General features: G+C 39.7%; 1 long non-coding RNA gene across 3 annotated transcripts in view; it reads right to left on the bottom strand.

Moving 5' to 3' along the window:
• LOC308191952 overlaps positions 1-15,563 on the bottom strand; it is a 95,425-nt gene extending 79,862 nt beyond the window's left edge. For all 3 annotated transcript variants that reach the window (XR_013948408.1, XR_013948409.1, XR_013948410.1), the window contains exon 1: positions 15,250-15,563. This is a non-coding gene — a long non-coding RNA (uncharacterized lncRNA). The remainder of the gene's footprint in view (positions 1-15,249) is intronic.
• Between the last annotated feature and the right edge of the window lie 5,640 nt (positions 15,564-21,203).

Genomic DNA, 21,203 nt, shown 5'->3' with positions numbered 1-21,203 from the left:
TCCCTCTGAATCCCCCTGATCCCTACTTGTTGATTTGCACCAGGACACATCTTCTGGGTGTTACCTGACCCTTCTTCTGACATGGGAAAAGGGGAAGTGTTGCAGAGGGACAGGAACTGGACAAGAAGGTGTTGAGGGTACTGGAGAAAGGCAGGCAGAAGTTCAAACTCCCAAGCCTATAATCAGCCACTGAAATCACGGAGATCTGAGAAACCCTTATGAAATGATTTAGAAAATGTATATTTCCTATGGGCCATATTCTGTCTTCATAAATTAAAAACACATTCAGCTACTTTGACTTCAAAGGAATTATGCCAATTTGCTTTTAACCTAATAATGAAGCAGAGTATTGCTCTTCCCCTATGATTACATTTTTTTAATCTTCTGCAATAAATAAGGAAATCATTGTATTAACCTTCCTTCACAGTCCAAATCTCTGGAAAGTATTGCTTAGGTGGTTAAATCAAGCAAGTCATGCCCCATGTAAACAAATAAAACGCGTCGATAGAATTATGGACCATTTCCACACATGGACACACAAAAGGCAAATTAAAACTTCATGGACATTCTTAATTGTGACATTTTTGAAGTCTTGATCACTTACTGAAATTTCTTCAATATAGTTGCAAGTGCATCAAGTTGTTCACGTTTTATTTCCAGGCTTGAGTTTGCAAGGTGAGTGTGCAGTGTTTGGAAGCTAGATGATGATGATGATTATTATTATTAGCTCATTTTCTCCATGCCAGAAAAGCAATGAGTTTTAATTGGTCGTTTTCATTTTCTAGATGCTCCATTAATGCTGTACTGATTGGGATGGTATCATTGATCACTCATTAGAACAAATGTGCATCTGTATTCACTGGAATGCAACATGATTGCTGGGAAGTCTTAGTCTGTCTGGGAATCCACACAGTTAGCCAAGCAGATTCTTGGACATCTCATTTGGTACAACAGATAGGTGTGATTTACTATGGCTATGTTAGCTACAGACGTGTGCTATGGGATTTTTTTTTTTCTTGTGATCCTGCCTGGAAATATTAGAACACATATTAGAGATCAGACGGGATATGAAATGCTGTCCACTTTGCAGGAAAGCATAAATTGCATTGACACATTCAGTAGTTTAAAATTTCAATATCATTACCGGCTTATCAGAAACAGTACTTGCATGACTAGTCAGTTCAACTCTGGATAAAGCTGGAGACTTCCAGACCCTCCCCATGAGTAACATGGGTGTGCATTGAAAGGATCACATCCACTGCAGGGCAGGTGAACCTGTAGGCTGGACTGAATACATATTTCATGACAATTAACACAGTTGCTCATTCATTTTCTTTCTTCTCCTCAAATATTAAGGAGGGGAGAAGGAGGTAGAAGAGTTCCTCCAGACACATTTGTTATTTGTATTTGTCCAAATTTTTTTCTGTTCAACAGAGTGGCTGAGGATATTTAAAATTTACATGGCAATGCTGAAAGGAGACAGATGAGATGAGTTGTGGCATTCACAAGCACTTGTGTCTGTCCTTAGGTGACTTCAGTAAAGTGCCTCGGTATTCTCTTTTGTTGTTGGGATGACCCAGGGCTGATCTGTGTATTGCACTCTTTCAGGTAGCATTGCAGTTCAGTCTCTTCCCTCACTGCATTACAATCCACAATTTCTCCTACTGCAATAGAGAAGGCCTGGGAAGATCTCCAAAGCAGTTTCTCTATCTGAGAGAAACCTAAGGTTCTCATAACAAAATCATGAGTTCATAAGAAAATAGTGCTCTCCCCTTGAATGTTTCAAAACCTTCTTTTAAAACAGTCAGAGAAAACTTCAGGGCCTTAGTAGTGCAAAACAGTCTTAATCAATTTTATTTATGGTTGTTAAGAGTTCAGGTCATAAAAGGTGATGGTGACTGTTCTTATATCCCTTTTATTCCTCAGAACAAACCAATCTGTGCTGAGAGGCACACAGTGACACTGGGAAGATGTCATGTAATGGGAATATGTCGTGAAAAATATATGAATGCATGGAATCAACTGTGGGAGTACATACACGAGATTAAGTAAATCTATAGATAAAGGCATCAAGAGTGCCCACGTTCAAGTGCACCACTCTGTCTAGCCTCACCCGGTGCTATTTTAAACATCATGAGGATGCTGAATGAAAATACAATCCCAAATGTGCACAGAATGTATACATAAAAAAGAGTTGTCTTTACAGTGTAATGCTCTCACAGTTAAGAGCCTGGCTCAGCAATTCCCACTCTTCAGCAAATCAACGAGGTACTTGATGGGAGCAGTTCCAGAGGTAACATGGCTTTAATGAGACAAGTTCTGACATAAAATGACTGCTAAATATAGGAGAAAAGGTCTGTCAGCCTGAAAACTCAGCCTGGTAACCAGGCCTGGCTCCTTGGCCTTCGGCCTAGGAGAAAAAATATCCTTGATGTGTGGGTGGATACCTCATACCATAGGCATCCTGAAGGTATCATTGATGGAAATGAAACAAGAAACTGAGGGACAACATATCACCTGAGAAACTGGGAATTGACACGAGAAATACAATTCTTGTTTAAAGAAAATAAAAGAAAGCAAGGAACATCATGGAATTATAGAATGTCTTGGGTTTGAAGGGACCTTAAAAATCATCTAACTCCAACCCCCCTGCCATTGACAGGGATGTCACCCACTAGATCAGGTTGGTCAAGGCCCCATCCATCCTGGCCTTGAACACCTCCACGGTGTTTGTGTCTTGTCTGTCTCAGGAAGAAGACAAAAATGTACACCATCCATTGGTTCCCTAAGTGGTGGTGTCCTATGCCTTCTTATGTCTCAAGGAAAGAAAAAGGGCCTGTTTTTTACCCAAGACAGAGCTCCTCTCTGAAAAACTACTTGTGCTGCACGTTGTCCTTTTTCTTTTCTTTTTCATTTTTTTTTCCTCACACAGGTTGAAGCTTCACTGGAACATTGTCTTCATGACACTGCAACACTGACTCCTAGCTTCTGTGACACTCCACACCCCATAATGAGGATCAACTCTGAAGTGAGACTGTCCATCACTTTGGTCAGTCTCTTTCTGAGACTGGTTTTAGACTCTTTGAGGTTGGTCTTTCCCTGAGGCTGATTTCTTCATTAGACCCCTCTGAGGTCATATGACATTGGCACTTTCTTCTGGGATCATTTGAAGTGTTTGGAGCCAATGATATTATGAATATATACACATAGATAAAAAGATAAATACAGTCTTAATACATATAGTTGTGATAAGCATATTCTTGCTCTTGATAAATAGAGTTGTAACAAATGTAGTCTTAGTAAGTGTATCTGTGGCAAGCACATTTGATGTTATATTATTGTTTGTTAGTCGTAGTAAGTCCATTCACTGTCATGGTATTAGTGGTAAGTTTGCTGACCTGTAATTACCCTCAAACCCTATCTGCTGCTATATTACTGATTTTCCTACATCAAATTGCTTTTCTACTAACTCTACTATTAAGTGGTGTTATTTAATATCTCTTTAATATATAATCTCTTACATATATACTCACATATCTTGTTTCTTGGTAGTACCTGTAATAGTTTTTATCTATTTATGTATATATATATTTGTCTTATTAATTATAGTATTCTTGCTAGTGGTGATTTGTAGTGATTTGTAATAAATAGGAACCTTTGGTAACCAAAGCGCCCATGTCCTTTTTTATTAAGGAACCCTACGAACTCTCCGTTGCACTCTCCATATACCTGTGGGTCAGGTGGCATCTCCTTTTTCAAATCATGACTGTATTTTACTTGCCCACAGACTTAAGACGTATTCAGTAGATCATACCTAAATGTTTTGCCAGCTAGCACCCTGGACGAGGTTCATCTGTCTGGAGGACAACCAGATCTGTTCAGTACATCACTCCTCTGAAGGAGAAATCTCTGTTCTCTTCCCATTTAAATGGACATTTAAACCTAAGAATGTGCCTTCTTTTTGTGTGGCACATCCCTCAAGCTGAAAAATGATGTAAAATAAATAGAGGAATCCTATGCAATGTTCATAAATGAGAGACACCTGTAGTATTCAATTAACTGCACTGTTGCACCAGCTTGAGCAAATTGTTTTGCAAGATCCTTGCTCCCATTTTTCCCAGTTTGGTTTTCTTAAGGCCAGACTAGGTTTAGCCTTTCTAAAACGATGTTTGCTAATCTGAAATCAATAGAACATCCTACTGAAGACTGATGACATTTTTTTCATGAGTTTCACCCTATCGTTTTTTACAACAACAAAAAAAAAATGTGGAGAAATGTTTCAAGCTATGAATACAAGTCAGGAAAAAGCTATTGGGACCTTTGAATGTAAATGGCAGTTTTGGTGCTAAATTCAACAGAGGCAGAAGTATGGGACTTCTAGGTTAAGAGCCAGAGGAAGCAACAGTCAGAGAATGCCCTTTGAAGTCAGTGTGACCCTTATTGCTACTCCATGAGTGTGCAGCAGTCAGAATATGAGTACCAGTGTTATAAAAATTCATCTGTCTTTCACTTTGAACCAAACATACTCCACACACTCATAGCCTTCTTGTGTTAGGTGACAGAGTAAAGTAATATACCAGCAGAGAGTGGCAGATTCATGGACAAATGTAACAGCAAAGGCTCAGCGTGATGTTAAAGACATTTTTTTTTCTCACACTTTTTTTTTTTTTTTCTGGAAGAGCTTTCTGTATCTCAGCCAAGGCTTGTTCAATCATAGTGCAAGTTGTCCTTTCACAGCAGAATTATCTAATCAGATCCTAGACCAAAATAAAGCTCTCTATGCTACTTAACATATATATGAAAAAGAAGTAGAGTATGGCTTTCTGCAACCAGTGTTGAGATTCTACTGGTGGCAGTAGGTGAGTTTGAGGATCACAGGACATTTTACTTATTTGCTACCACAATACCCATTTGAGGGGCAATTCCACCAACCCACCTCAGAATTGCCCTTTTGGTTCAGGAAAGGACTACCTCATCTCCTAACAATGAATTGATTCTTTAATCCTTTATTTTAATTATCGAGGAAGCAGAAATGAAAACAAACATGAAACCAGTTTTTACGAGGTGGCACAAAAATACAGGTAAAGGTAAGGCCTCTGCTGTAAAAGCTTAAAATTAATTGGACAATGTAGGAACAAGTAGGAAAGAGAAATGTATGCCTAACACTAAAGGACAGGTATCATATTGCAAGTGATAATAGTAGTCATCCCTGTCATATTTATGGCAATAAACAGTGATGTCCAAATTAGGTTTACTATTTCATTTTGTGATAAAGCAAACAGGCATGGAATTAGAAAAACTCTTCCGTAATACAGAAATCTCTGCAGTAGTAATAAGAAACATAGAAAAATAGAGTCCACACACACTTCTGATAATATAAATGTTCCCCTTTATAGAAAATACTTTGCAAACATGGAGAGAATAATTGTTTCCATTTTTTACCAGCAGCTCTTAAAGTCCAGGCTGTTTTTGTGGGGCTTTTTATAAATATGTTGCTAACCACAGAAACACGTTTATTCAGCCTTTGCAGTGTTTTCAGTACTTCTACACCACTTCTGAATTCCAAAGCCAGACACAAATGCTACATCTCTACCAGGAAATGACCCTGGCCACGCTTCTTTCCTTGCCCCCAAGGGATGAGAAGTACAGAACAGCACAACTGCATACTGCTGGGCTCTCTTCTGCCATAAAGGAGGTCCTCATCCATATCATCTGTAGGGAATATGATATCTTTCAAATCGTGTCTGGACATTGTGACAATGCTAAAGCCACCAAGTTGCATGGACAAACACACGCTGATGCCTGCAGTCAGAATTTGTCTCTGTTTTGGTACTAATGTAGACTTCGTGTAACTCAGTACATTTCCAAAGGCTAGCCTGAGGGTTAATTTGGAAAAATGACTATTCTACATACACAGCCCATTCCTAGTTTAGAAGATAAATATTTAAATAGTGTGGATGTGGCCAGACTGGCCTACAAGTAGACAACATTCTACAAGTGCTTTTTGGCGATGTAGTCTGGGAGCAGCAGTCAAGGGTCTTGGTGTGACCTGCACTCCCAATGCTTCCTGCCATGGTGCTAGCGTCAGAGCAGACAAGTGCGTACTTTGTTTTTGCTGTTTCCTCTCCATGTGCTAGGTGATTGATTACATGAGAGAATTGCACAACTGTCAAGTAAAGAATCCTTTATCAAAGTGAAAATTAGAAGTGCTACTACTGCAGGTAGTATTTATTCTTGCAACACCGGAACTATCTTCTTGCAGCTATTTTCAAACTTTTCCCTGTGCAGACCATTCTCTCTTTCCCTTTTTTGACAAGTTTCAAGCTTTCTTTTTTTTTTTTTTCTAAAAAACACCCAAAGTCTACATTACTAAATAATTTAAGTAAAATGAAGTTGAACAGTAGGGCCTTCCTTTGCTGTCTTATCCTCAATAGTTAATGCTCTGCCAGTACACTACATATTTTCCTCCTCTATGGCCTGCCCAAAATCTAATGTCTAGCACTGACTCAACAGATCCAAAGCAAACCAACCTGTGCAGCTGTCACTGAGTCCATGTAAGCCTCTGGAGTGCTGCTTTCTGTGATTACAGCTGGCACTATCATTGAAGGTGCCTGATACATTTTGTGGTGTAACATCATAATTAACTAGATAAAAAAGGCAGCATGAGCAACTATATCTCAATTTTAGCCAGTGCAGATTTCGCATGATCTGGAAAGATTAGTATAATGTTGGCAAACCAGGAACAACTGCAAAATCAATCATACTTCTAAAGCTATAAAGTAACTCAGGTGAAACTTAGGAGTCGGATTTTTGCCTTTCAATGACTTTTTTGTCCATAATTTCATTGGCAAGAGGTTCACATCCCAGTTAGCTCACCAAGGCAGTGCTTTAGAAAGGCAAACTTAATTCTTGCTTATGGTAATTAAGCTTTCTAATTATAATTAAGCTTTACACCTATAGTTATATATATGGAAATCAATGTTTGCACAAGCAAGGAGAATAAGGACTGATTTAGACCTTATTGGTACCTAACTGTCATATTTTATATGACTCTCAAAAATATTGTGGTTTGTTTTTCCTGCATGTACTGGTGCCAGTTACATGATTAAGTCACTCTCTAACAAATTTTGGATCAGCAGCCACTATCACCTTGTAGCTGACTTTCTTCCCAATAATGCAGATTTATGTGTCTGGGCTAAATAAACAAAATGCCTGAAAATAGAGTTGTGTGCACCAAAAAGATATAGTGGTACTTTTACTGTGTCCCTCAATTCAGAGATCAATACATTATTAACCAGTTTATCACCAAAGATTTGTGGGCTTCATTTACTTTTCATCAAATATGTCACCCTCAGGGCTAGATAAATTTACTCTATCCTCCAGGTACTAATTTTGCCCTAGTCATAAATAGAAAAAAGTTTCAATAAACTGTTTTTTTGTTTGTTTGTTTGTTTGTTTTTTTCATCAGAAACTCAAAGAAAAGGAAACCTTTTATTTTACTCTGACACAGCTAAGCTTTTGTTATGGTCTTTAGAAATGCACTTGGTTTAGTTTATCCAGGCTATGAGGAAGTGATTTTTCACTAACTTTCTACTGTTATTCCTAATCCACTTATGTACCAGATCACATTGGGAATCTGGCCGCAGCACATGACAAGGGAGAATCGTCTTCTGATGCATTCTTCTAAAATAATAATAAAAATCATAATCATAATCATAATCATGAAATAATAATTAAAAAGAAAAAAAAGAAAAAAAGAAACGGGGTAAGAGAGCCATTTGTCAGACTCCAGAGGGACCTGCATTCCCCTTGCAGGCCTAAGAAAAGAGAGGACATCTGCATCCCTCCTGAAGAAACTGTTTCAGTTAATGCATTTGTTATACCAAAATAAGCAAGCCAAAACCATCACGGCTGGAGACTGTGACACTCACAAAAGATCCAGCTGGAAGGACCATTGTTTTGCTTTTCTCTTTTCCTGGGGTCCCTGGGAGCCAGAAAAGTTGGAGCATGATTTAGAGCTGTCCTGAAGAAATGAGTACTGGGTCCAGGGAGTTGGTATTTTCAAAGATCCTGCAAGTCTGACTGTCTGCCTACTGTTTATCTCTGCTGTCAAAAGGATGTAGCTTTTGGAGAAAGGTGAAACTTGCATCTGTGACACCGACACATTGCAAACAATAGAGGAGACAGCTGTGCTGTGAGATTAAAAGAAAAGCAGAACCTTTCATCTCTGATGCCCTGCTCTAGTTTGAAACCACTGAGAGAGTGGGTGTATTTTTATTTTTCTATTTTTCCTTTGAGGTGTCTCCTTGCTTTTTTTCTGCTTCTCTTTAATTGCAATTTGAATGCAAATATTTATAATATTTGTTCTATAAACATCATAAATTAATATAAATGATGTTCTATACTCATCATAATATTCATGTACTTCTGGTAGAAACTGGTGCAGGAAGATGCATCTGTGCCTTTTTGGTTGTGTTTGTAAAACCTGAAGAATTACACACCTGAGGGATAAGGCCAAGACAAAGGGTTTGAATGTACACATTCCAAAACTGTGCTTAAAGCTTTTTCTCAGCTTTTTCCATTGTGAGTCAAAATTCTTTTATTTAACTAACAAACACAGACATGTAACTCTGCAAACTTGGCTGCATTCTTGCAGTTGTAGAATAAAACACCAAACAGTGCACCAGTGTATTCTTTTCCCTTCCTGTTGAACCAAATTAACTGGAGCAGCATCTTCTTATTATTTTTTGTCATTAAGCAAACTCCCGAGACAGTACATTTGAATTATTGCTAAAATCCAGAACCCCAAAGTCTCTTGCCAGACAGCTGTCTAAAAGAAGCTTTCATTCCAAGCCATGGGGGTATTCTTTGTGTCTTCTCTTCCTGTAAGACCAGTGAAGCACCTATACATAAATGCCTTATGAGAAAAAGAAAATCTTTAAAATCTTTGTACACATATCTTTAATCCTCCATTTATAAAAGTGACCTGAGACAGAAATTAGTCATGGTGACTCAGCTAATGGATGTCCACGAATTTAAATTCCATAGTTCTCAAATTCATTCTCTTTCTGCCTTTCAGGTATTCATAACTCTTAGCAAAGTAGGAGTTTGGCACAGTCATCCTTGGTAAATCTGCAGCATTCTGGGTTGTGATCAAGGTACTCTGAAAAACTCTTGTCCCTCTGAATGGATGAGAAGAGGTCCAACGTGCAAAAAGGCAATGGGCAAGCAGGAGCTGGGAATGTGCTTGCGTGGGATACAGGCAAGGATCCTCCTATAGGAGGAAGGATCACATTCCCCCAGCTGCTCTAAGTAGCATGTTTGCAGCAACCAAAACCCAGACTGCAAAGACAAAGCAGCCTGGATCAGCATCTTGGGGACCTACATCTGATAAGTTTTTAGCTGCCATATGTGAATGCTACCCACGTGGAAAGGCATGTTTCCAATTCTAATGCTGAATTGCTCTTATAAGGGGACTCACCACCCTGTAGTATCTTGTTGCAATTTGTCTGCAGACCCTTTGCTCGGGCACCATTCCTTGACCAGAGCACAGTGTGGATGGGTTGTACATCATGCTCAGAGCTGTAAATTGTCCAGTGGTTTTCTCTCATGCACTACAGCTTTCACCCATGTTTGGTTTTTTGTTTGTTTGTTTGTTTGTTTTTCTGCTACTATCAGTGTAGAAGACAATTTCTCCATAAATATGATTAAAGCTCCTTAAATAATGTTCTTTAAATCCCCTTCTAGCTAACATTGTGCTAGAATGTCTAGTGGTTAAAATAATTTTTGGCCACCTCCAGCCAGGCCAACTCCCCTTATACTTATCTATACCTAGGTGTGCACCTACCCTCTATCTGCACAGTCTGGAGGCGAAGACCCCTCTGGTGACCTCTGTATCCACACCTTTGCAACAACATGGTTGGAAAGAATGATATATACTCGTGCCCCACAGAATTCTTGTTTGCAGTGTTGGCTATGAGCCTGGTGGGAGGTCAGCACAGAGCTTACACTGTGACCAGGAAGAGCAGGGCAGCTGCTGGTGACTGTAGTCATAGTTCATCCATCCTCCTTCAATGCACAGCACGTGCAAAAGCTCCTGCCCACCAAGAAGTTCTCAGATTCTACTTAGGTCTGCACTTGGGCTCAAGTTCGTGTGTCATCTAAATGACAGGAAATGGTGGACCTGAAACAGTGCACTTAACTGTCCATGACAGCTACTATTCCAAATAAAGTGCCTGAACCAACCCCATGTCTCACTCTGTAGTTTCTCTTCATGGCCTGCCTTCACCTGAGGGAATATTTTTGACTAGGACATGTCTGCTTGCTTTGTTACCTACTGACCTGTAACAGTGAGTGTTTGCTTACTTCTGGGCTTGCACCACACAGCTTGCTTTCCAATGCATTTGCAAAGACAGCCTGCGCTGAGCTGAATGCAGCCAGCCATCAATAAGCAAGCACACTTGCAAGTGCAAAGGGAGGGCAGGCAGAAGACATACTATTTACATAATTAAGTACCTCACTTAATGAATTCCCACTAGGCCATGGTGTGGAAGGGTGATTATGAACAGGGCTGGGGAATGATGTGCTTCAGACTCCAAGGGGGATTCAGTAAAGGGACGGTAATTAAAGTCTGGGAGCTGAGTTACTGCCAGCTCCTTTGAACCTGGTTAATGATGACTGCTTATGTAGAGTTGGTTTTGTTCTGTTTCTGATCTCCAGTATGAGTGCCCATCCAATCCAATTCAACCTGCTAAAAATTATTATCTGAAAAGAGTCAACATCAGAAAAAAAGAAAAAAGAAAAAAAAAAAAAGAGAGAGAAAACGGAAAAAAAAAATAAGAAAAAAAGGAAAAAATATTTTCAAAGAAAAAGACTTGAGAATTTGAAGGAACACTTGCACTTTTCCTTTTCTTCAGAAAAACATCTAAAATCCTGAAGGATGTGGAAAGCATTTTTAAAATGTCATCATAGTGCCCACTGCTCCCTTAAAAGTCAGCAGGCAAAAAGAATGAAGAATTTGTTTCAAAAAATAATAAACCAGAAGACATTGGCATTAATAGGAGCTTTAACATATATTTGTTCAAATAGCGTCAATTAAGAATATTACACTGTGAGTATTGGAACTGAAAATTTAGGGATTTCTAAATAGAGAAGCAGCAATTACTTTTTTTTGGGGGGGGTGGATTTGAAAGGAAATAGTAAAACAGCCATTTCAAAGCTCTGTCTTTATTTCTAAACAGATATTAAAATTCAGCTAGGAACAAAACTCTAAGTTTGTCTAAAGTTAGGAACAAATTCTCCTGCAGTGGATCTTATCATGATAGACAGGGATTTTATTCCATCTAAAATGCCTAGCACACTTCACCAGGAACATTGATTAGATGATTCTTACATTAATATGGCCAGCCTGGTTCAAACCTTGACATATTAAGTAATAAACTCCCATGGAATAAACCTGAAGTAATAAATTATTCCTTGCTCTGCTAAAGAGAACAACGAGGCAGAAACAAAAATATTTCAGCTCACAGCAGGACAGGCTGAGCAGTCTTTTTTTGCTAGTTAGCATCAGACCCTTAAAACAACAGAAAGGGATTTATTGCCTCAAGGAACTGATTGCTTCCCTTTCTCTATCAAAATATATTATCTGCCTGACTCTAAAGGGTTTCTCCCAACCACAGTGAATGGAAACTGTCAATATATACATACTCTTTGTCAATATACACATACCTTTCTCAGTATACGCATATTTTAAAATACATTGCCAGGAAGGGAAAGGAAATGCTGAGCTCCTGGGGACAAGCCAAAGCCTCACTAAATTTTTAAATTCATTGTGTATCACCAAGCAGTTTACAAAGCATCCGTGTTTTGAAGCTCATGGTGTTTGGGTCCTCGCATATCTGTGTTTCTGTATTGAACTTGAATAGATCTTTTACTTATGCTCTCAGAAAGTCATGAAAGCACTGCTTCCAGTCGTAGATATTGGATTTCAGTTTAGGGAGCAGTTTAGTCAGGAACCGATACTCCTCAGGAAACTCTTCTTCAAGCAATAAAGGATATTATAATTTATGAGATTCCTATGAGTTAATGGCAAGGGAGCATTTTGTAATGAATCAGCAATGAAAGATTACCTCTGATTACATTGCTGCTTTAGTGACAATCCCTGGATTGTCAAAAACACTTTTGGTTCCTCTGATACAAAGTGACACCAGCTACCCATTATGTAAGACTTACTTCCAAACCCCATGCCTGGAATTGAATGAGGACTTATAAATAATGTATCAATAAAGTAAATTATGCAAGTAATCATTCCAGAAAGTGTCTGAACTCATCAACAAATTAGATAACAAGGAGGTCTTTTTTTTCTAGTAACTTAAATAAGCAAATTGAAATGGGATTTCTTCAAGAGCTTCCTCAGCACTTTCTTAGCAGTGACTTGGGGTTACTGGGCAATTTCATTAACTCTGGGACTTGCAAAGCCTACTGTAAACACTGAAAATCCCCATTTAATTTTTTTCTCATGCAATATTAAGGTACCTTCCTGCTCTATTGGCTGCTTGGTCAACTGGCGTTGTGGGGGCATCAGCCTTTCTTCCATTCCCCTGTTCTCCATCGAGGGGATGGTGTATGAGATGTGAGGCAATCTCTAGAGCACCACAGCCCCAACAAGCACACGGCTGGAGGTTTGTGCATTAGGTGTTGTGCCTCTTGGCCTCCAAAGTGGCAGGCAGGCACCCTAGGCATGCAGTGTTGCAAAGGCTTCCAGCGGCCTTCTTGTTTCCGCTGTTGAGTGTCACTACATTATCATTACACAGGATCTCATCTCTAGAAGCCCTTTTAGAGAGATCTAATTACATTATAGGTTTTTCCCCTACCTCCATTTTGTATTTAGAGAGAGCAATCACCTTTGCTACCATCTATTATAAGAGAAATTAGGTATCCAGCCCTGCAAACCATTTTGCAAACAGTTATCTTGTACTTCTTTTGAAGTTAAACAAGGTGAAGTCCTCAGTAAAGACCATTTCCAGGTCTCAATTAATATATTCATTTAAAAATTGAAGTGACTTCTGTATAACAAGGAGCTACTGCTGTTACAATCGCAAAGAGAGGCTGGAGGTTCAAGGTGTGTTTCTCCCTTTCCTACTGCCAGAAACACGCTGGCTAACATTTGACATTGAGAGACAACTATGTTAAATTAGCATTAGGTCCCCAGACCCTTTTGCATCTTACTGGAGAAACATCTCACTTACTCCTGTACCCTGTCATCACACAGTACCCCCAGGTGCCACCAGGATGGACTGGTGCCTCCTTTGCTGAATGCCCTTTCTTTGGGAATGGGACTTCCATGGTTTCCAGTCACCCTGTGGTTGCTCTAGATGGTAAGTCTCCCTTAAGGAAAAAATAATAATTCTTTGACCACACTACAGTCAAACAAGGTGATTACTGAATTAAGGATAGATGAGAAAATTCATGTAGTTATTTGCATGTGAAGGGGTAGATCCTCTGTGCCATCCAAACATCTATTTCACGGTGAGAAAAATCACCCTCTGGAGATACATATTTCTTTCTACTGACTCTACTGAGTCTAAGGTGATTAGCTCAGACTTAAGCAATGAATTTTTAGGTGAGTAAGGTAGGTGAGATGAATCTAATCCACAAGGAGAGGACAATTTTATGTGTGAATAACAGTGCCAATGGTAATGAAAAAAAGAACCATATTTTGGCCCAACGTCTGATTTTAGTAGCCTTCAGCTGGCATGCAATGTAGCCTTTTCCTAAATATTTGAGTGGTATGGTGTTGTCACGGGCTTCATATTATAAATATACAGCTGAGCCGTGATATTAATGTATCATTTTTTTCCTTTTTTTCTTTTTTTTTTTTATGATGTACAGTGCTCTCAGCTATATGCACTGACATTATCAAAGCTACTAGTATAATGGATAGCAACTGGGGATACATTCATGTTAAATGGCCTGTAGTAATTTTGTCACTGAATTGAGCTAATAATCATCAAACTGTGCCTCAAAATCTTGGAAGAGCTTCTGAGATTATCTAATACTATAAAAATGAGATGCTTAGGCTTGCTGAAGGAAATTTCTCCTCACCTATGAGCCTTATTTGTGTGGAATTGATGTCCTCGTTCACTATTTTCAACTCATTTTTAGAAGCCTGCTGCAGGATCTGGTGAGGGCTGTAGCACAACCTAGCTCCCTCATACAGCTTTGCAAGACAAGTGTCTGTAGCTGTCAAAGAGGTAATTACTAAATCGTTTCTCAAACTTAGCTTATGCAATATAATTCCTATGACCTTCATAGAATCACAGAGTCACAAAATATCCGAACTTTGAAGGGACACACAATGATCATTGAGTCCAACTCCTGGGTCTCCAAAAGACCACCCAAAATATCATACCATGTGTCTGAGAGCATTGTCCAAATGTTTCATGACCTTGGTACAGTCACACCTGATTTACAACTACAGAAACGAGTAGAGAAACAGACAGTGTACATTAGAAATAAAATTCTCACCTGTTTTATAAATTTCACTAAATATAGCTGGAAATGAGCAGTGATTCACATGACTGAGCCTGGCCTTAGCTTCTCAGTTCCCAGTAAACCTAGACAGAACTCTGCAGCTTAGTCAAGAAGTCTTCATTGTAAAATTATTCCACTAGGATTTTCCAGATTTTGTCTGCAGATGTGTTCAGTGACTTCATTGCAGGTTGCTTGTTCAGAAAAATATAGCACTCGTTTGTAAAAATCCACTGTTTATTTTACTGAGAGCAGGTTGCCCTTTTAAAGAAATTTACGGTCTGATGGGGATTTCTTTCATGTGAGAAGATTTGGCACCGAGAGATTAGAATTGCTTCCAGTGTATGAACTGCACCATTCTGAATATCAGCTTGTTTCAGGATGGAAAAACTGACAGACTAGTAAGTGTAACCACATCTTTTTTTCTTTTTTTTGACAGAGCATCTTCTAATAATTGTCCTTTCTCCTGAGAGTTTAAGTGGAAATGGTAAACATTTTCCTGAGTTAAAAGAATCATATAGCTCGGGTCTGAGAAGAGCAAAGTACCAGTGAATACCCAACCTCTAGTTCAGTTTGCTTTCTTTTTGCAGTTTCCAGCCTGGCATATGTTCAGGGGTAGTACCTCTGTCAGCTATGTTACGTAAGCTGATTAACCCATCCTTGTTCAGACACATAAGCATATTTTCCAGCCATGCCAACCCCCTTGTTCCTCAGTCTTACCTCCTTAATTCCCTTTCAGTCAGAAGTGGCACCGAGTCAGGAACATGAGCTGTGGATGCCATAAGAATGTGGAGTTTCACTTTGCATGCCCGCATAGCGAGGGAGCAATGCTTTGAAACTGAACCACGCAGCCCTAAACAGCTGTGTACAGAGAGCAGCAGAGATCTGAGGCAACTCTACCAGCGTGAGCACAGAGCAAATCCACAAGGAGATGTTTCCCCATATCTTCACTGCGACATACAGATATGACAGTATTTAGGTTTATATTTAGCCTTCTCTTCTCATTATTTCCTCTTTTCTCTGTTACAAGAAAATCTTTGCTGTTGGAGGCAAACAAATAAATGACAGCAGCTGTGCTTTCAACAGTTGTAATTATGTCACAGTTGAATCTCCTGAGAGTCAGTTGTCCACTGTAAATATTAATTGACTAATCAGGTGCAAGCAGCTAAAAGAAAAGCGTTATGCAATTGCTTCTCCAATTCTGTTGCTGTCGATGACGGCAAAACCAAGTCCAAGAGACTGTGAAAACTCATACATAGCTGCATTTTTTGCAAAACTCACGAAACTATGAGAAATTATCAGATGAAAAGGTATTTGACAGAAAGACAGGCAGTCTTAAAAGAGTTTAACTGACACACACAAAAAAAGGCATTTCTTTATACACTGAGAATAAAAATGCCCTGCCAAGGTTTCAGCTATTTCCTGCATTTGATATCTGGGCAGGGGAGATGGAAGCATTTGTTCCAGCTGAACAGCAGGAAACAAACTGAATTTATCAGCAAAGGAGAAGCATGAGTTTAGCTCCATATTAAATCTGCTTTTCTTGATGTCAGGGAGCTACGCGGTCCCCTGCCAGGCTATGCCAGTTGGTCTCCAGGCCAGAGAGCGGGCCCTCATTTATTAATAGCAGGAAAATGTGGTTCCACTTCCTGAGAACCACTTTTATTTCCATAGCAGGCAGCTCCATGACATTTCTCCTCATCTTTCTCTATTTACCATGGACAAGGAGCACACCGGAGTCCAGCTGCCTCCTCTCAGCACCACTAACTCGTTGTGTAATTCCTTTTGTATCCAGGAATAAGGCCTTCAAGCTACTTTAACTCTTTTACTCTTTTTTATTTTTTATTTTTATTTTTTCAGATGAAACAGCAGAGAGGTAGCTTATAACAAGCAAAGGAACTGTCTCTAAACCTCTGCTCTGTCAGATTGCACTCCCCATTCAGCATGCACTTTAAATCCCCTTACAAATGGTTTCGGTAACATCACAGAGCAGCTCACCGGATTCAAGATAAATAATCTCTGGAAGACCTCCCATGTTGTAATGCTGATTTCAGATCCATGTAAATGGCTTAGCTCCGAGTATCATGTGGCCACCCAGCTCCAAGCCTCTCCCAGCTTCATTGTTCATGTGGCTGAAGCAGACCTTCTGCAGAAAGGCAGGGGCATCATATGGGAGAGGGCACTACACACCAGGGAAGCAGTACCTCTGCTTGCTCGTGTTGATTTGTCCTGGCATTTAACAAGGCTCAGCCCTCAACCTGGCCTTGAGTCACCAATGGACACCAGTTGTGGGTCTGGTACCACAATGCACAGTGTCATGGATTTACCTCTTCCTAAGCCTTGGCAAAAAAGAACATTTCAGTGATTCAAACAGCCGTACATGAGAATAATGACTTAATCAAACCCTCAACTAGAAAAACAGAATTGTATGATGACTTTAAGCAACTGCTAAAAGCATCGGTCTATCCTTTCACCTGACTGCTGTTTAGAGCAGAAGTCACTGGGGCACAAGTAGTCAAAAGCATTGAAGCGCTCAGTCCCAGCCAACATCGGTGGGAGTTGCAGAACCATATAACCATAAAACCCGTCCATTCAAGTATGAGAAATAAAGAACAAAAAAAAAGAAGAAAATGAGATAATGTAGGGTCACCCCCATCACAAAACCAACAATGGCCCTTTTCACAAGTTTACTGACATATCCTATGTTTCTGCTGCTAAATAAAACAGGAGGCAAAATGTCTGACCTCAGTCAGACACATGGGCATGTGCTAGCAGTTAAGTAGCATGAAAAATCAGTGGTACAGGGACCTAGCAAATGCCTTGGTCTGATTTTCTAACCTATGTATTTGTATCCAAGGAGAAGAAGCAAAAAATTCTGTGGGAGAAAAGGAGTCACCACATGAATGATTCACTACACAGAGGAAAACAATTAGGACACTGGACAGAGCAAAAGGCAGCTGAAACTGTGAACTCCTCCTGGATAGGAAGGTCAAAGTGTGGTTCTCCTTATCTCCTGAAGACGAGGTAGTAATAAAACATGCAAGGGAAGAAGAAGGGATGTATGAAATACTACAAGAGAGAAGTGTTGGAAGAGATGAAGACAACAGGGTAACAGAAGCAAAGGAAAAAAAAAAAAAAGTTTTGGTCAAAGAAGTGAATAAAGAAAGGAAAAATAAGAGAGACAAAGAACAAAAATAAGACTTTACATCCCCTATCACCTGTTTTCCTAATTTTGCTCGAAAATAAGTGTTTCTTCTCTTTCCTCCCTTACACCTCACCAATTCTACCAGTCACACTACCTTCCCTCCCATCCCCTTTTTCCAGCCAAGTGAAAACATTGATACGCAGATCTCTATCCTTCTGCCATGCACAGAAGAGTGTTTAACACCTCTCATTTAACAAATCATTTTCCCTACATAGCCTTTGCTTAAAGATCTAGCTAATGCACGATGCAGTTATTAAAGGGTAAAGTCACTAAAGATGAGGAATGTTCCATATCTGCAGATGCATCCGATAAATTCTCCATCTTATCCAACAACGTCCTCCAGCACATTTTTCCCCACCAGTAACTGGAAAAGATCAAATTTTTGAGAAGCTGCATTTCAGCTATACATCCATCCATTACAAAATACAACCTAAAGGGATACAGAGGAGGTGAGGCAGTGAGGCATTAGTCAGATGATGCACCTGCTCCCTGGCAGACTGTAAAATCCAGAAGGTACAAGAATATGCAAATCTAAACAATAATTTCCTTTCCCTAAATTAGATGTGTGTTAGTGCCAAAAGAACATAGTGTGTTAGCACATGAGAAGTTTATTTGTTCTGTTAGAAAAAGGTAAATGCGGAACAGTTTAGGTCACATAGTGTTTGGACAAGGGGTTTGTAACCATGAGTGGTCACATCATCCATTTCCAATGGTTAATTTTAATTTGAGGGCATAGAAGAGTAAGAAAAATTAGATGCTTCCTGGTCTTGTTGTATAGATAAGGAAGTTGCAGCCTGTAGGCTTATTTCAGCCATTTTTCAGCACACAGGGTTGAAGGTTACTGTCCCCAGTGGTCTGCAGGCTAAGGTTACCAGGCGAGAGCATCCAAATCTGTTACAGCCAGTGTAAGTGATTTAAGTAGAGGGCATTATGAGCCTGGCTCAGCTGGACATTAGGACAGGAAGCAACGGCACACAGTGCTTAGAGTATGGCAACACCTAGCAGAGATGAGCAGCTGGGGGCTAAAACCAGAAATCTTTTCAAACACCATGACTTAAGCCTCAGAGGATATAAGTTAATGGCCTAAAGAAAAGGAAGTGCAAGGGAAAACATCAGCCTCTTTCCAAAAGTGCTCTAGAGATAAAAGAGTATCTCCAGTAACAGGATCTGTAAACCTGTCAAGTGTAAGGGGAATTGATTTCAACATTGCCTCCAGCCATCCAGCATCACTTCTCACCTCTGCCCTAAAACTCAGCCAGGGCCATGTCAGAGCCAAGCACCAGAAACCTTGAAGGCACGTCCTTGTCTTGGGTAGAGCGGTGTCATCAGACTAACTAGGGTACTACAAGATGTGAAACCACTTTCAGAAATGTTCCTGAAATAAAGAATGTTGCAAAATTTAACATATCTGTCATGGTTAAATACTGACACTCAGGTACACACCTTCAGAAGATAGGAATGAGGATGACAGCAGTAGGAGAATGGTATACAGTAATGAAACAGACTGTAGACACATGATTTGGTCAAAACCAGAATACTCTTGGGTCAAAAATTTGGGGAAGACAGAGTTCAGAACAGAGATTGAGATCCCTGTGAGTAACTAGAAGTGGAGTTATTATAGGAGAACTTCACAAGGAAAGTTTGGAGAACTAACAATACTCATAGACTTTACTTATTCCTGGATGCAAACATATTTATTAATAGAATTATTTAATAACAAAATTATTATTAGTCATTACAACTACGGTGGCTAGTGTTGCTTTACCTTTAGTCCAGTTAGACTAAAGAAAAAAAAAAAAGAAAAAAAAAAGCAGGAACTTAGGAAGATAATAAAAACAATTGATCAGCAAAGAAAACTGCACTTTAGGGGTCAGATAATGCAAGTGCAAAAGTCACATAAATAGAACAATGAAAGATAATACAGAGGAAACTAAAGTAAATGGAATCATAGAATAGATTTATTCTCAGGAATTAACTCATAATAATAATAGCCCTCCAACATCTAGTTGTTTGGAGGATTCACATGCATGGTTTTGCTGTAGTAGCAGATCCTGTTGCTATGTTTACACTGCTAAAAAATAAAAAATAAAATTAAGAGAGAGAGAGAAGGCTAGGAGATCCATTCTTGTCCATAAGACTTGTATCCACATTTCCCCTTTCTGCAAGAGATTAGTTCGGGAAAGTACTAGTACTGAACTAGTACCAGTACTAGTACTGTACTAGTACCAGAACTACCAGTACTATACCAGAACTTCAGTAATGTACTAGTAGCAGTACAGTACTGAAGTTCTGGTCCAAGGTCTAATACAGCAAAGAAGGAATTTTCACACTGTTCTCCATAGAAATTTTAGCATAATCTGTGTTTATGATAATTACACTGTCTTGGAAGATTGTACATGACAGAAAAGTGTATTTCTGTTAGAACCACTTCAAACCCAGCAGAAACTGGGTGGATGGCTAGAACCGAAACAAAGAGTTACCTTTCAGTCATGAAAACATCAATGCAGCTGACAGCTCAGAACAGACCGTGAGAGTCCATGAAAATGTACTTGGCTATAAGAAATCCATGTGTAGAAGTCACTAAGTATTCATGATTTCACTGTCACCTCTACAACAGTGGAGCAATCATTAATCTGTCGTGGTACCTTTCCACAGCCCAGGATATTCTCTGATTTTGTGATTCTGTGATCTATTTATAGGCAAGAACTGGGAATAAAGGAGAGACATATGATCTGTACTCACATGTTCCAGTACCTAACATCCACATTAATAAGAGCAGAGGGTCTCTCTGGGCCTCAAAGTGCAGTGCCATGTGGTCAGGCTCCATGACCTGCTGTGCCATCCTCGTCCTGGAGAGCCCAGAGCACAGCCTGGATCCGCAAACACTTCATCTGTAGGAACTGGGACTAGTGAATGTGTCTGGTCTGCTCTGCATCAGCTGCTCCTGATGATGATGCACGTAGAGCAGATGGTAGCATGGGTAGCTTGAGGCAAAGCTGGAGCAAAGCAGCCAATTAAATTAATCTCTCCTCCATCAAGCTCGCTCCCAATATATCTCGGTTACACTGGTGGCTGATTTATCATTCAGCCCTGTCTGTTGGCACAGGTATTAGCTGTATGCAGTTGATCAGATCACACTTTTTATAATCTGAACATTCTGAAAGACAAAAAATTAAAATAATTTAAATAAACAAATTAATAGCTTGGCACCGGCTGTGCACTGCCCTGCACCCTCAGCCAGTCTTTGACACCTATATGAAGTGGGTGTGAAGTGGCACCACTCAAGAGGTAGAGGGCAGGGAGGATCAGAGCCAGACCCTGAGTGATGGAGGCTGGCAGGTTTCCACTGAAATCAGCGTGCAGCTCTCCAACAACGGAGATCGTGCCAGCTTCCATAAACTGTGGGTCTGCTCGCAGCCCTAATATCCAAACAGCTCTGCACATTTCTTACCCAAACGTGGCCGTCACT

This window comes from Anser brachyrhynchus, assembly GCF_964034855.1.
Source record: "Anser brachyrhynchus genome assembly, chromosome: 3".
In the NCBI taxonomy this organism is placed as follows: Eukaryota; Metazoa; Chordata; class Aves; order Anseriformes; family Anatidae; genus Anser; species Anser brachyrhynchus.
The sequence above is the reverse complement of the archived record's forward strand: the minus strand, read 5'-3'. Positions and strand labels throughout refer to the sequence as shown.